This window comes from Cervus canadensis, chromosome 3, assembly GCF_019320065.1.
Source record: "Cervus canadensis isolate Bull #8, Minnesota chromosome 3, ASM1932006v1, whole genome shotgun sequence".
NCBI lineage: Eukaryota > Metazoa > Chordata > Mammalia > Artiodactyla > Cervidae > Cervus > Cervus canadensis.
This window is the reverse complement of record NC_057388.1, coordinates 28,945,510-28,958,462: the sequence shown is the minus strand read 5'-3', so window position 1 is coordinate 28,958,462 and position 12,953 is coordinate 28,945,510. Positions and strand designations below refer to the sequence as shown.

At 39.1% G+C, this 12,953-nt stretch overlaps 1 protein-coding gene across 2 annotated transcripts in view; it reads left to right on the top strand.

Annotated features, from left to right (window-relative positions):
- RAPGEF5 (Rap guanine nucleotide exchange factor 5) overlaps positions 1 to 12,953 on the top strand; it is a 232,373-nt gene that overhangs the window by 91,542 nt on the left and 127,878 nt on the right. The window lies entirely within an intron of this gene.

Sequence of the window (12,953 nt, the reverse complement as noted above, 5' to 3'; positions counted from 1 at the left end):
TTCTGATTCTTTGGGGATATTTCACATGTCATGTGCTCTGAGCAGTTGAATGTATCCTGGGAAGATTTGGTCCGGAAAGCATATCTCCGTTTGTTTTAAAAATTATTTATTCTATTCTCAAAATAGCACAGGCATATATACAGTTCTTTCAGATTTCACTGCCTGGCTTTATTTCATGCTTCAAGGAAAACTGAAATTCAAAATTAAAAATGTGTTTGCAGCCCGCTGCAAGCATGGGTCTAGGTACCCAGCAAAAGAAAGCAAACCACTTTACATTACTTGTCATAATGACAGAGGAAAATAGATAATGTAATGGTGGTCTCTGTTTTATATTTCTCATCTCAAAGTGGCTTCTTAAAAAAATAATTGAATTGTCTAATAACATTTCATAGCAAGCGTGTTTCGCAGGAACTGATGGTATGAATCCAATTCCTAATACCTTAGGAAGCAATCTGTGAATGTAATAAGTGGAAAGGAAAAGGGAGCTCTTCACTACATCTTGAGGAGAGAAAGTCATGCTCTGCTGAAATTCAGTATGAAACAGACACTCAGTGAGGTAGAGAACACTTGCTTTGAAAAGAAGAGTAGCAGGAGGACCCAGCCCTTGCTGTTCAGAGGAGGTCGGTGCTGAATGGAATGGCAAACAGAGGAGAGATGCTTCGTGGAGAATGTTAAACTAGGCTAAGACTTTTCGGGTGAAAGTACAATGACAAAATCAGCGAGTTGCCAAAGTTTGAAGAAATGCCTGGAACAGAGATGTCTTCAGAACAGAAGTCATACACTTTGCATCTTCCTTTTTCTAGCTTGAAACTAAAACTTTGCTTTTCTCTCGGTGACTTTTGGGATCAAACACACCTTGTTGTGTTTGTACTGTGTCTTTGTTGATTTGGCTGTTGTAGAGGATGTGGAGACTGGACACTATGAAGGTGGTGGAGAAGAAATGTGGGGCACAGTGATCTGGATCCGCAGAGCCCAGGCAGTGCGAATGGCATTAGATCGTGGGTATTTGCATAGGTGGAGATCAAGAGGGAGAAGGGACACCAGGATACAGGTGGTAAGAGGGGAGTCTTAGAAATGAATTGTGCTAGAGCTGCTGTATGTTCCTACAACCATAAGGAGACAGAATTTACAGTCAGAATGAGTGGGGATGATAGTGGCTTGGAGGATAGATTTATTTTTTAAGTTTTAGAAAAAGTTGGGAAAATAATAAAATACATATAGTCTGTCATTGCTGGAGCAAAACAGAGCAAGTAAATAGAGATGGGGCTGGAGAAGGAGGTGATTGCTAATTTACACAGTGTGGGATGGGCAGGCCTCTTGAGCAAAGACCTGAAGTCACTGAGGGGTGAGCCCTGTGGACGTCCAGGCAAGGGCATTGGACAGAGGTGTGCAAAATGTGTATAGAGAATAGCAAGGAGGTGAAAGTGGCTGGAGCAAAGTGAACCAGGCAAAAAGAGGTAGATTTCAGATGTCAGGCTAAGAAGTTTGAACTTTCTGGAGGTGAAGAGTAATGAGGAAGAGTAAGCAAGACCCATACACAGTAGACTGTGCAGAGTCAAAGATTGGTATGAAGTTGACTGTTATGCCATGAGATTAACATCTCTATTTTCCTTACTTATTTCATCCGTGGAGCTTGGAATGTCAAGACAACATTGGCAACTTCTCAGGGACAGAGTGAAACACAAATATACCAGGGATGGGGGCATAAATTCATATTTTTATTTTGTCAAGTTCCATGAAAGCCCTTATTGGTAGTTTTTAAACCGTATTGAATTTATAGGTCATTAGATAAGTTTGGCACTTTGGAGATAAGTGTTTCCATTCATAAATCTAGGATTTCATTCCACTTTTTTCACATCTTCAGTACTGTCTTAAAAATGTCCACTTAAAGCTTTGTACCTTTTTTCGCTTAACATATTTTTTGGCGCCTTTGGTTACTGTTATTTTTAGTGATTGTTATTTTTTTGGCTACTGGTATTTTTAGCTTTTTTTTCTTTTTTTTTTTTAAGTTAAGGTTTCTGTCTTTGTCTTTCATGACACTTTTTCTTGAAATAAACTTTACCTTTTAGAGTAGTTTCAGTTCACAGAAAAACTGAGCAGAAAGTACACAGTTCCCATACACCCCGTGTCCCCACATGCCCTACCCCCTTACGGCCGTCATCTCAGAGGGGTGCTTTGTTATAATCAATAGCCTATGTTGACACATCATTGTCACCCACTCTCCATAGTTTAGGGCTCACTCTTGGTACTGTCCATTTTATGTGTTTGGACTAATGTCCCATAACGTGTGTTTATCATTATAGTATCACACAGAGTCATTTCAGGGCCCTTCTGCTCTACCTATTTATGCCTCCCTCCCCCATTTCCTGGCAACCACTTACGTTATTGTCCCCATAGTTTTGCCTTTTCCAAAACGTCACATAGTTGGAATCATAGAGTAGATAGCCTTTTCAGATCGGCTTTGTTCAGTCAGTAATAGGCATTTAAAGTTCATCTATGTCTTCTACTAATGACTTGATAACTCATTTCTTCCTAGCACAGAATAATAATCTGTTGTCTGGATGTACCATAGTTTATGTATCCATTCACCTGCTAAAGGACATCTTGATTGCTTCCAGGTTTTGGTAGTTATGGATGTTATAAATAAACCTTCTGTAAACATCTGTGTGTATGTTTGTATACAGTTTTCATCTACACAGACACGTACATGCACACATAGTTTTCAGCTACTTTGGGTGAGTAGCAAAGAGTGTGATTTCTGGATCGTGTGGCAAGAGTATGTTGAGTTCTTTAAGAAGCTGCTTCTGGTAACTACCTTCCCGAGTGGCTGTACTGTTTGTGTTCCCACCAGCAGTGAACAAGAGTTCCTGTTGTTCTGTATCTTCACCAGCATTTGTTGTTGTCAGTGTTTCAGATTTGGTTGTTTTAGTTTCCATTTTCCTGATGGTATGTGATCTGGAATATCTTTTCATGTGCTTACTTGTTATCTTTATATCTTCTTTGATGAGATTGTTGTTAAAGTCTTTGATCCATTTTTCAGTCAGCTTTCTTGTTTTCTTGTTGAGTCTTAAGAGTTCTGTATATATTTTTGATGATTGTCCTTTTTTGGATATATTTTGCAGGTATTTTCTCCCAGTCTCTGGCTTGTATTCTCATTCTCTTCACATTGTCTTTGAAAGAGCAGAGATTTTTAATTTTAATAAAGTCAAGCTTATCTTTCTTCTCTTTTGGATCCTGCCTTTGTTGTTATAGCTAAAAAGTCATATCACACACAGAAATTTTATAGGCATATCACATCCTAGAAATTTTATAGTTTTGCATTACATTTAAGTCTGTGATCCATTTTGAGTTCATTTTTATGAAGAGTGTTAGGTCTGCATTTAGGTTCTTTTATGTGTGTGTATGTCTGTATGTCTAGTTGTTACAGCAGCATTTGTTGAAAACACTATCCTTTTTCCATTTTCTTGCCTTTGCTCCTTTGCCAAAGGTCATTTGACTATATTTGTGTGGGTTTATGTCTGGGCTCTCTATTCTCTTCCATTGACTACTTGTCTGTGCTTTTGCCAGTACCACACTGTTTGGATTACTGTAACTTTACAGTATTATCTTTTCTATTATCTATTATCTTTTCTAATTGTTTATTTTTCCTGTATGAGAACCCTTGTTTTTGTGCCTATCAAAAGTGTTGAACTTAAATGAATTCTAATAGCTTGTTTTAAAATTATCTTGGGTTTTCTTTAGGGGCAAATATAGTGTCTATCAATTATGACTATTTTATCTCTGTCTTACCAACCCAAGTAACTTCCCTTTTTTCCCCTCATGCTATTTCATTAGCTAGGGTCCTGTGATATATAAATTGAATAATAAAAAAGATAGTTGGCCTTCTTACTTTGTCCCTGACAAAATTAAATAAGTTTTCTGACTAGAAAAATAGGGTAAGCAAAGAAGATCATTTTTAGAGAAAAACAGACTTTTCTGTGCCACATTCCCCAAACCACATCAAATTTGGGAAACAATCTAGGGGCAAAAATAACCAACAAGATGATACTGCAATATTCAAAGAATCCAAGTGTGGACTTCAGGAGATACCCACCTGATTCGTCCTACGCTGTTGCTGCTTGATTTGACATTGAGAGTAGATGAAAAATAATAGTGGCAAAGTGTGAGAACCTAGCTCATAAGTGCTGCTTTTATTCCTTTATCAGATTCTAACTGAACACCTACTCTAGGGCATTGACGGGACAGTGGTGAGCAAAGACAAGTATGGCTCCCTGATATTTTAAAATCACAATGTTTATTTCATAGATAAATAAACATGAGTAAGTCAATGGCTGTCTGAAAAAGGATAATGTATTACTGTGTAGTTAGGAGGGGATAAAATGAAGAACTATTAAACACAGCCTTAATTAAACAGAATTTTAGCTGCAGAATGGTACTTTCTGTGTATGCTCATTTTTTAAAAACAAAAAACTATTTTGATTTTTTTTAAGGTAGGATAAAAAGAAATTGGTATACTTCTAATAAAAAAAAAGTATTAATAGTTGGCACATCTGGGGCTTGACAAAAGGAATTGATTGCTTTAATATCTGTCTTGCAGTAGAACTGTTAATTAGGGCTCAGGTGGTCATGCCAGATTTATGTCTCTCTGTGAAGGGTTGTTAAAACAAGAATTAGTATAAAGAAAAAGTTTTCGGTTTCAGCTCTCTGTACAAACAGAAATAAAAGTAATTGCCAATTGATAGATTATATAGATGATTCAAGGATCTAGCTTTGTAAAAAATCCATTTTGTTGTTATTTTCTAAGAAGCTATTAGGATGTGCCTTTAAATAGTTTTCTCCTCTAAATGCTAACCTTAGTGAATGTGAATAGCATTTTAAGGCTTCACACGGTTTTAAGATGTTAACACAGATATCCTTGCACTTGTTTCTTTTTTGTTGAATTGCTATTACTAATTGTTAGACAGGTAGAAGGCAATGGCACCCCGCTCCAGTACTTTTGCCTGGAAAATCCCATGGATGGAGGAGCCTGGTAGGCTGCAGTCCATGGGGTCGAGAAGGGTTGGATATGACTGAGCGGCATCACTTTCACTTTTCACTTTTATGCATTGGAGAAGGAAATGGCAACCCACTCCAGTGTTCTTGCCTGGAGAATCCCAGGGATGGGGTTGCATAGAGTCGGGACACGACTGAAGTGACTTAGCAGCAGCAACAGACAGTTAGAGTCTTAGGGGACATTTTCTTTCCCTTTTCAAGGGAATCCACAGCCAAAGAATGTTTAGCTCTCAGTATCTTTAGATTAAATGAAATTTGTGCCATGGTGGACTTTTATTTCAGGAAAGCCAGAAATCTCACATTGATAAACCTCTCTGGCAGTTTTTATATTTCACTCTCTCTCCTAGTCCATACCTAGTTAATTGTTTTAAAACTATCAAAAAAATAAAAAATAAAAAAAAATAAAACTAAGTATTGAGGATATTAATGTTTGGAAAACACAGAAGAGGTTCTAGACTCTGTTTGTACCATTAAATGTCTTTGTGACTTTGGTAAAGGGATTCCAATTTGTACTGTATCATGAGGGGGTGGGTATAGAATGTAGGAACCTTCGTGATTCCTCCCAGCTCCAGTATTTAATTATAATAGTGAGTATTTTCATTAATTTCTTTCATTATCCTTAATGGAGTCACAACCTTGGGAATGTTTTATTCAGGACTCTTAGGGACAAGTTGAGAGAAAAATAAGCTGAAAACCACAAGGGGACTTTATCGGCTCAGGGTATTTGTGGAGCTAATCAGTCTCAGCAGGAGAGAACCTCTTTCCTGGTAAGGCCCACGGGAGTCTTGGTGGGGACTTTGCTGGAAGGATGGAATGCCCATCTCTGGAGCAGTGGAAGCTTGGATGGAGGGCAGGATACAGAGGTTAAGTCCCATGAACTGAGGCTGGGGCAGGTGTGGCTCCCAGAGAAAACCAGCAGAAGAGGGATGGCTACTGGGGCAGAGTACTCACCACAGGAGGAACTACTTGTATTGTCTGAATCTCATGATTCAGAGAGGATTTAGAGGGAAGTGTCCACAGGCTAAGAAGGCTGCAGCCAGTGCAAACCCAGGCTTTCCAACATCCAGTCTGTAGGTTTCCTAGCTACACTGTGTCCCCTCCCTTGTTGTTATGGGGAGTAAAGATGTGGTTTATGGAAAGGCATTCACATTTTCTACTTTTGTTTCTGGAAATGGAAAAGAATCGAGTGAAAACTTACATTTTTCAAGCAGTAAATAGCATCAATTTTTCCCCTCTTTTTCAAATAAATTAGCCAGGGATTCAGGTTAACGTGTTATTTTTGTACCAAGATATTTTATTATTTCTTTGGGATGTTAAATATATATATAACATAAAATTGTATAAAATGGGTTTACCTACTGTGTTTAGTTCTAGCTTTTAGAAACATTATTTTTAATAGGCCAGAAAGGATGAGAAGGAAGCCCGAGTTTTACATTCACGTTAAATTGTTTCTCCTAGCCTCAGAAATCCCCGTTTGTTCAATCGTCTTTGATTCCTATACTCAAGCTTAAATAGGCATTTGAATGGGTATGTGATTTTTCCAACTTGGTTATTACTATTTGCTGTACACTGAACTGCATGTTTGTAAAACATTCAACAGGTGACCATGGGATCTGGTAATCCAGGTGAACCCATCAAACAAGTTGAGGGCCTTTTATTACCTGGCTAAATTCCTAGCTTTGAAGATCTACTGCTGGTAACAGTCACTGGTCACCAATAACTTGTTATAGGAACTCAAGCAGTTTTAAGCCCCTTTGTGAGATTGGAGGGGAGTCAGTGTTGACAGGAAGCTCTGCAGAGAGGTTTGAGGTCTGACACAGTTGAAGGGACATGTCCTCCTTCAGGACAGAAGCTTCCCAAAGAGAAGACATCCCCATCGCTTTGTCATGAGAAATGAAATCGATGGGCTGATTATTTTTAACAGTAGAGAAAGGTTTCTCCCTTCTGCACATTTAGAAAAAGAAAAATAACCGTTAAGCCAACGAATTGCTTCTACTTTTACGGTCCTCTAACTTTTTACTTTTTATTTTAATGTAGCACAGTGTTTGACTTTATTCTCTCATGAACACATTGCTCATAAAGGAGCATGCACAGTGAAATGGAATTTTAGAGTGGATGATAATAATAAAGTTAAGGACCAACAAAGACAGACTTAACGTGCTGGTACAATTATTGCTATCTCAAACCCCTTTCTGGTTTCCTGTGATTAACTTGCTATTGAAAAAATTTAAATGCTTTTGAAAGTATTAATAAAAGCTGTAATCCTGTCTGGAATAGTTTTTTCCATCTAATCTCTGAGTGCTCTAATAATGAATGTTCAAGCTAGAAAATACTAGTTTATAATGACAGAGGTCTGTTGGCTGTATTTTAAGCAGTTGAGATACTATGCTTAGTTTTTAGTGATATTTTCAACCCCTTGAAAATTTAAAGTCTTCCCCAACCTGTCCTCATAGGGCGCACCTTCTCCTCTCGGGACTGGTGTCTCCACGTGGTTTGTATTCTGTCCTCTCCTCCTTTGCCGCCTCCTGGATGCTGAGCTGGCTGGGCCGTGGCTCTCGTTCGTGGTCAGCACAGACCCACACCGACTGTCTTGTTAGCCCCACTAACAGATGTGCTATTTAGCATTTGTCAGCCAAGAGGAAAGAAGTAGCATGTGTTTTCCCCCAAAATAATCAGCCCAACATTCTGGTCTTCCTGATTGATTGAGGATCTAGGATGTTTTCCTGAGAAGAAAGAGCTTTGCCTAACACCACACTGATTGTTGAAGTTTGTAAAAATCTCCCCCTTCTCGGTGCTATAATAACTCCTTGTTCTAACATTTCCAGAGGCTCTTCTGCCAGCTGACGGATTTTGTACATTCACATCCCGTCTCCACCAGTGCATGTTCTTCCTAAACAGTGACCAATTCAGTGGTTGACAAGTTGTATCTTTCTTTTTTATTTAATGGCATGAAACCATAATAAGAGTCTTGAAACAGTCATTGTCAATGCAACACAAAGTTAAAACTTACTTGAAAATGTAAAAATCTTCCTATCAAGAAAATAATAGCATCGATAAAACCCAGGAACAATTGAAAATGCATGAGGCAGATGCTTTGTAAATTTTTTCTAACTCTCCCACTGGGATACGAAGAAAATTGCCTTTAAAAAAAGAATCCCATGACACTGTCTTTTGTAATTAGAGCTATTAAGTCAAAATGATAAATAACCATTCAGTGACATACCATAAAAGAAAATAGCCCTTTGCCCTGTTTTCTCCTGAATAGCAAGGTATCTGAGAGCAATCAGCATGGAATTTGGGCTCTTTTTAACCCTGAGGGTTACTTAGAATTTAGGAAATTAGAAAGCAAGGCAAGATGATTTTCTTTTTCCTCCTTCCACACGGTCGTGTCCATTAAGAGAGTAAATGGAACTGATTTGCCAAGGAGGTGAAGAATGGTAATAACCACAGCAGAGAGTACGTGAGAGTGCAAGGTTTAGAGGCCTTTGTTTTAAAAAATGCACTGCAGGAACTCTTCAGCGAAGGAAGGTAATGTTTATAAGGCTCAGCAGACAAAGGGATTTATCACTCTGAACGGGAACTTGTTGTTGTTTTAGGGAACCAGATACCGGAAGGGAGAACTGAGCACTGATGCTCTCCGGTCTCCTGTGGTCCAAGACAATGATTTGACGCCATTCAGATTCTTACCTGTTATTGCCTGTGTCTTATAAATGTGGCCAAACCTTGGGAAACAGCTTTCCGAGGTTTGGAGCAGAGTTGGGGGGAAGGTGGGACAGAGACATGAAGCAGAGACTCCACAGTTTTCTGTTTGAGTGTGGAAAACTGGCTGCCAGCATTACAGCTCCTGGGAATATGTTTTCTTTGAGGAAACTAGATGAGTGTAATGAGTGTACCCTGTGCATAAATTCAATATTCCTTCTACACCCAAGGTCAAATGAAAGTTAATGACCATTTGCACACCAGAGATCTGAAACCCACATTTTATTTCTTTCTCATAATGACTGAAAAGCATAGCAATTTATATTTAAATTGATTTAAATTTCAAAGCATAAACACAGAGGTCTCCCTGGTACCCTTTTTTCACCAGTGAAACTTCCTGGTAGGGCTCAACTTTCATAAAAAATCCAGCCCCATCCCATGCCGGCTCCCCAGTGTGGACCGTTTTTTTGTTTTCTGTGGAGCAGCCCTGTTCCCACCCTGCTGGGTTAGTGACACCAAATTAGAGCCCAGCAATGCAATCAAAACCACTTTCTGTAATGATTTAGGTTTTGCATTTGTTGAGTTAATTAGCTGATTGAGGCAACTAATGGGTGTCTTTAATAAACTGTTGATGGGGTGGCTTCTCTAGAGCCTGCCAGCTCCTTTGTTCTCGGTCTTCTGGGGTTTGGGAGCTGCTTCCCAGAAGAACATATGATATATGCCACCCTGAGTCTGGAGGCCAGCCCAGGAGGCTAGTATGCTAATTACCAAGTGCCCCAGAAGGACGAGCATCCACTTAAAACCCTGTATCTGACCAATTCTGTGTGCTTGAATGAAGTTTTACATGGAGGGGGTTGAGGTGCATGGGTGAGGGGGTGGGGAGAGTGACCTGTGATCCATTTTTACAATTAAAAATGCTATGATTGCTTCTCTGTATACACCCAAGCTACAAAATAAAAGCAGTTAGTAGATGTTTTAAAATATTAGAATAGTTAAGGAAATATTACAAGAACAAGATGACTAGATAATTAAATGGGAAGGTATATAAACGGCTAAAATGGTGTCTTATGAACTAAAATATTCCTTAAGTATAGGAATCCTTGTTGTATCCTGTTTTTACAAAGTTATGAAATTCTGTGGTCTGGTGAACACAGTCTGCTACCAAAATCTGGCAGTCTTGGGCATGTAGTCAGAAAATCTGGGCTGTGTTCACTCTGGCAAGTCACTGGCTCCCCTCAGCCTCAGTTTCTATTTTTTTTTTTTTTTTCAATAAAAGGAAGAGGCTGGACTTGGTTGATGCTGGAGGGCCATGCTGAGTCTGCAGGTCATGCCCTCAGTGCCAAGTATTAGGTGGTATTCCTTGCTGTCTGTTTAGGCAAAATGTAAGAATAATAACTGCTGATAACTTAGTATCTTTTCGAAACATTTTTTCTTTTTTTGACTTTTCCCTTAGTGAAGATCTACAGATGGGCCCCTTCCCCTCCTTTTTCAGGGAACATTTTCTGCTATCATTTGTATTGACAAGTAAGCACACTCGAGGGAAATCTTTGTCTTGGCCACATGACCCAGCTATTGTCCATCATTCGTCACATTAAAAGTCTAATTGTATAAACAGCCATGAAAATGGAGCTGTTCTCAGTAAAACTGAAAATGACATAGGCACAGTGTGTGTAAATATAAGTTAAATAATGTGCCATAGTATGTAATGCAAAGTACACAATTTCATTCAGCTGAATTATACTAGAAAAAGTGAGCCAGTTATGATAAAAGTGAAATTTATGTCACACACTGTTCTTTCTACTTACTGTGACACATAAACACTTAACATTCGAGAATTTCTTAATCAGACATTGTCTTTGTAAGTGGCTAGACAAATTGTGGTTCTAGCCACTTGCAATTTTCAGATAGTTGTAATAATATTGCATTTTAATTCTTTTTTTTTTTTTTTTTAAATTCTACAGTGATATCTGCTTTTGGAATGAGACTGATGATAAAAATTTTGGAGACAATGAAGGCTTATATTTACAACTTCAGTGATACATTTTGACATAAGTCTTTTTGGTTGGAGATGAGGAAACAGATGGATAGATTATTTTTTTAAATAATTTTAGGTTTCCTTCTGAATGGTTGCATCAGAATTCCTACTTAACTAAATAAAATTTTCATTTTCTAAAGTTCCTCAAGTTTAGTTGGACAACTGCCCAACTTTTCAATGTTTCTTGACCTGGGTGGAAATTTTGTCATGTGAATGGTAACAGAATTAAAAGCTCTCATGGCATTGGCAGTAAAGCCTTTGTAAATGAAGAGAAGTACTACCAAGCTTTATTTAGTGGGCAGACTCAGGAATAAGCAAATATTCCTACTGAAGTTTCTATGCTAAACTTACCAGGAAGACCTTTGGGTGGGGGAGGGAGGGCCCACTAGTTTAAAGAGGAAGTGAATTTAACCTTGGCTTTGAATGAGTGCCCATGATCCACAGCCATATCCTGATAAATTGTGGGCAGGACCACAGGTTGACAGGACTAAAAGGATTGTCTGGTTCTCCTTTTGCCAGAAGGGGGCTAACTTCTGTGTGTTGAAAATGCAGATACAGAATAGAAACAAAGCATTTGCCTTAAGACCTATTAAAATTAATGGAGAAAGCTTATATCTTATCGTATTATTGTTTTCTGGTAGAAAAATGTGAGAAATTTGAGATTGAGGTTATCTTTATACCATTAGAAACAGATGGAAGCTTTTAGAAATGGGGCCTATTTTTCTTCCACTCTAACTGAAATAGAAGAGCTTGACAGATACAATTGCCATCTTAGTTCTTGTGTTCTATTCTTATGTTCTATTCTCTTCATTTTGATTTTTAGTTTTGTTTTCATATGTTTAAAAGGCCCATTTCCATATCCTAGTTCTGAAGGTAGAGCAGGGTAAAGGTTCTTTTTTTCTGCCTGAGGAAGGCCTTATAGAGCAAACACAAATTTATCGAATAGTAGTAAGAAAACAAATTTCCACCTTCAGGTAGGGGGAATTAGCAGGGATTAGAGGTCATCCATAGGCCGTGGCTGGAAACCTCTCTTGCTCCAGTGGAGGAGGGTAAGGGTGTTGTCCCAGCAGCCTTCTGGCCCAAGGAATGTCTGTCCACCTTGTCTGGTCAGGGGAGGAGCAGATTTCATCCTCTGCTCTCGTGGTGTTTGAGCAGCACACCTAGGCTGTAGGCTTGGTCACTGGGCACCTTGGACCCTTCAGTCATCTCAGAGTCATCGCCGAAACTAATTACTGGCGTGGAATTCAGGCTTATCGTTTGTACCTGAATCCAAGTTGTTGAAGCTGCTTCATTTTGCTAGTAACATTAGGCCTACTTAAGTCAACTAATTTCAGGGTTAATCTTGTAATCAAGTGAACAGTTTCAACGAAAGATTACATTTGTGTGAGTGGTCCAGGTCCTTCCAAGGGAATTTTCCTGGGGCCTGCTTTAGTGCAGTTTTTCATTACCTTGATATTTCAAGAAGAAAGTCAGACAAATAAAATAGCTGTAGTTTCTATCAATTGTATATGAAAAATCAAAATACATATGCTTTTATTTGAGAGGAAAGATGTCTGGCTTAGTGCCTTCAGCGTGGATGTGGAAAGTAGTCTATCAGCCAGTGCTAGTGCTGTATCAAAACTTTTTTCTTTCCACGTTTATCTTGGCTAGGTTTTCTTATCTGGTAATCTTATGGGATTATTTTAGTTTACGAACCATTAGAGCACTTATACTAATACTCAAAAATGGCAACAGATTGTCAGAATTATTCACTGTGGTGAAATGTAGATGGGAAACGCTTTCTTCTTCATTTTCAACAACTGTGCTGTATGGTCTTACCTACTGCCAGTGAGCTTCTAGATTTCAGCTGTTTCTGATTCGAACTTTCTTTGTGGTAAGCAGTCTGCTCAGGATGTTGGTCTTGCCTGAGCCTAGTTTAAATCTCCCTTCTTGGGCCACCTAGTTTCTGGCATGAGAGGGTCCTGTGGTGGCGTGGGCTCCTCTGGTCTCTGCAGTGGTGCCCCTGCCAATGACTGCTGCTGTAGGCTGGGTGGATCTACAGGGGGGATCTGCTTGCTGGGTATCTGCAGCAGCAGTTAGGGGCCCATGGCAGCTGGCTCAGTGTCTGGACCTTCCTGGGCCTCTGGCCCCATATTGCCTCTTGCTGGAGATGTAACCCCCACTGCTT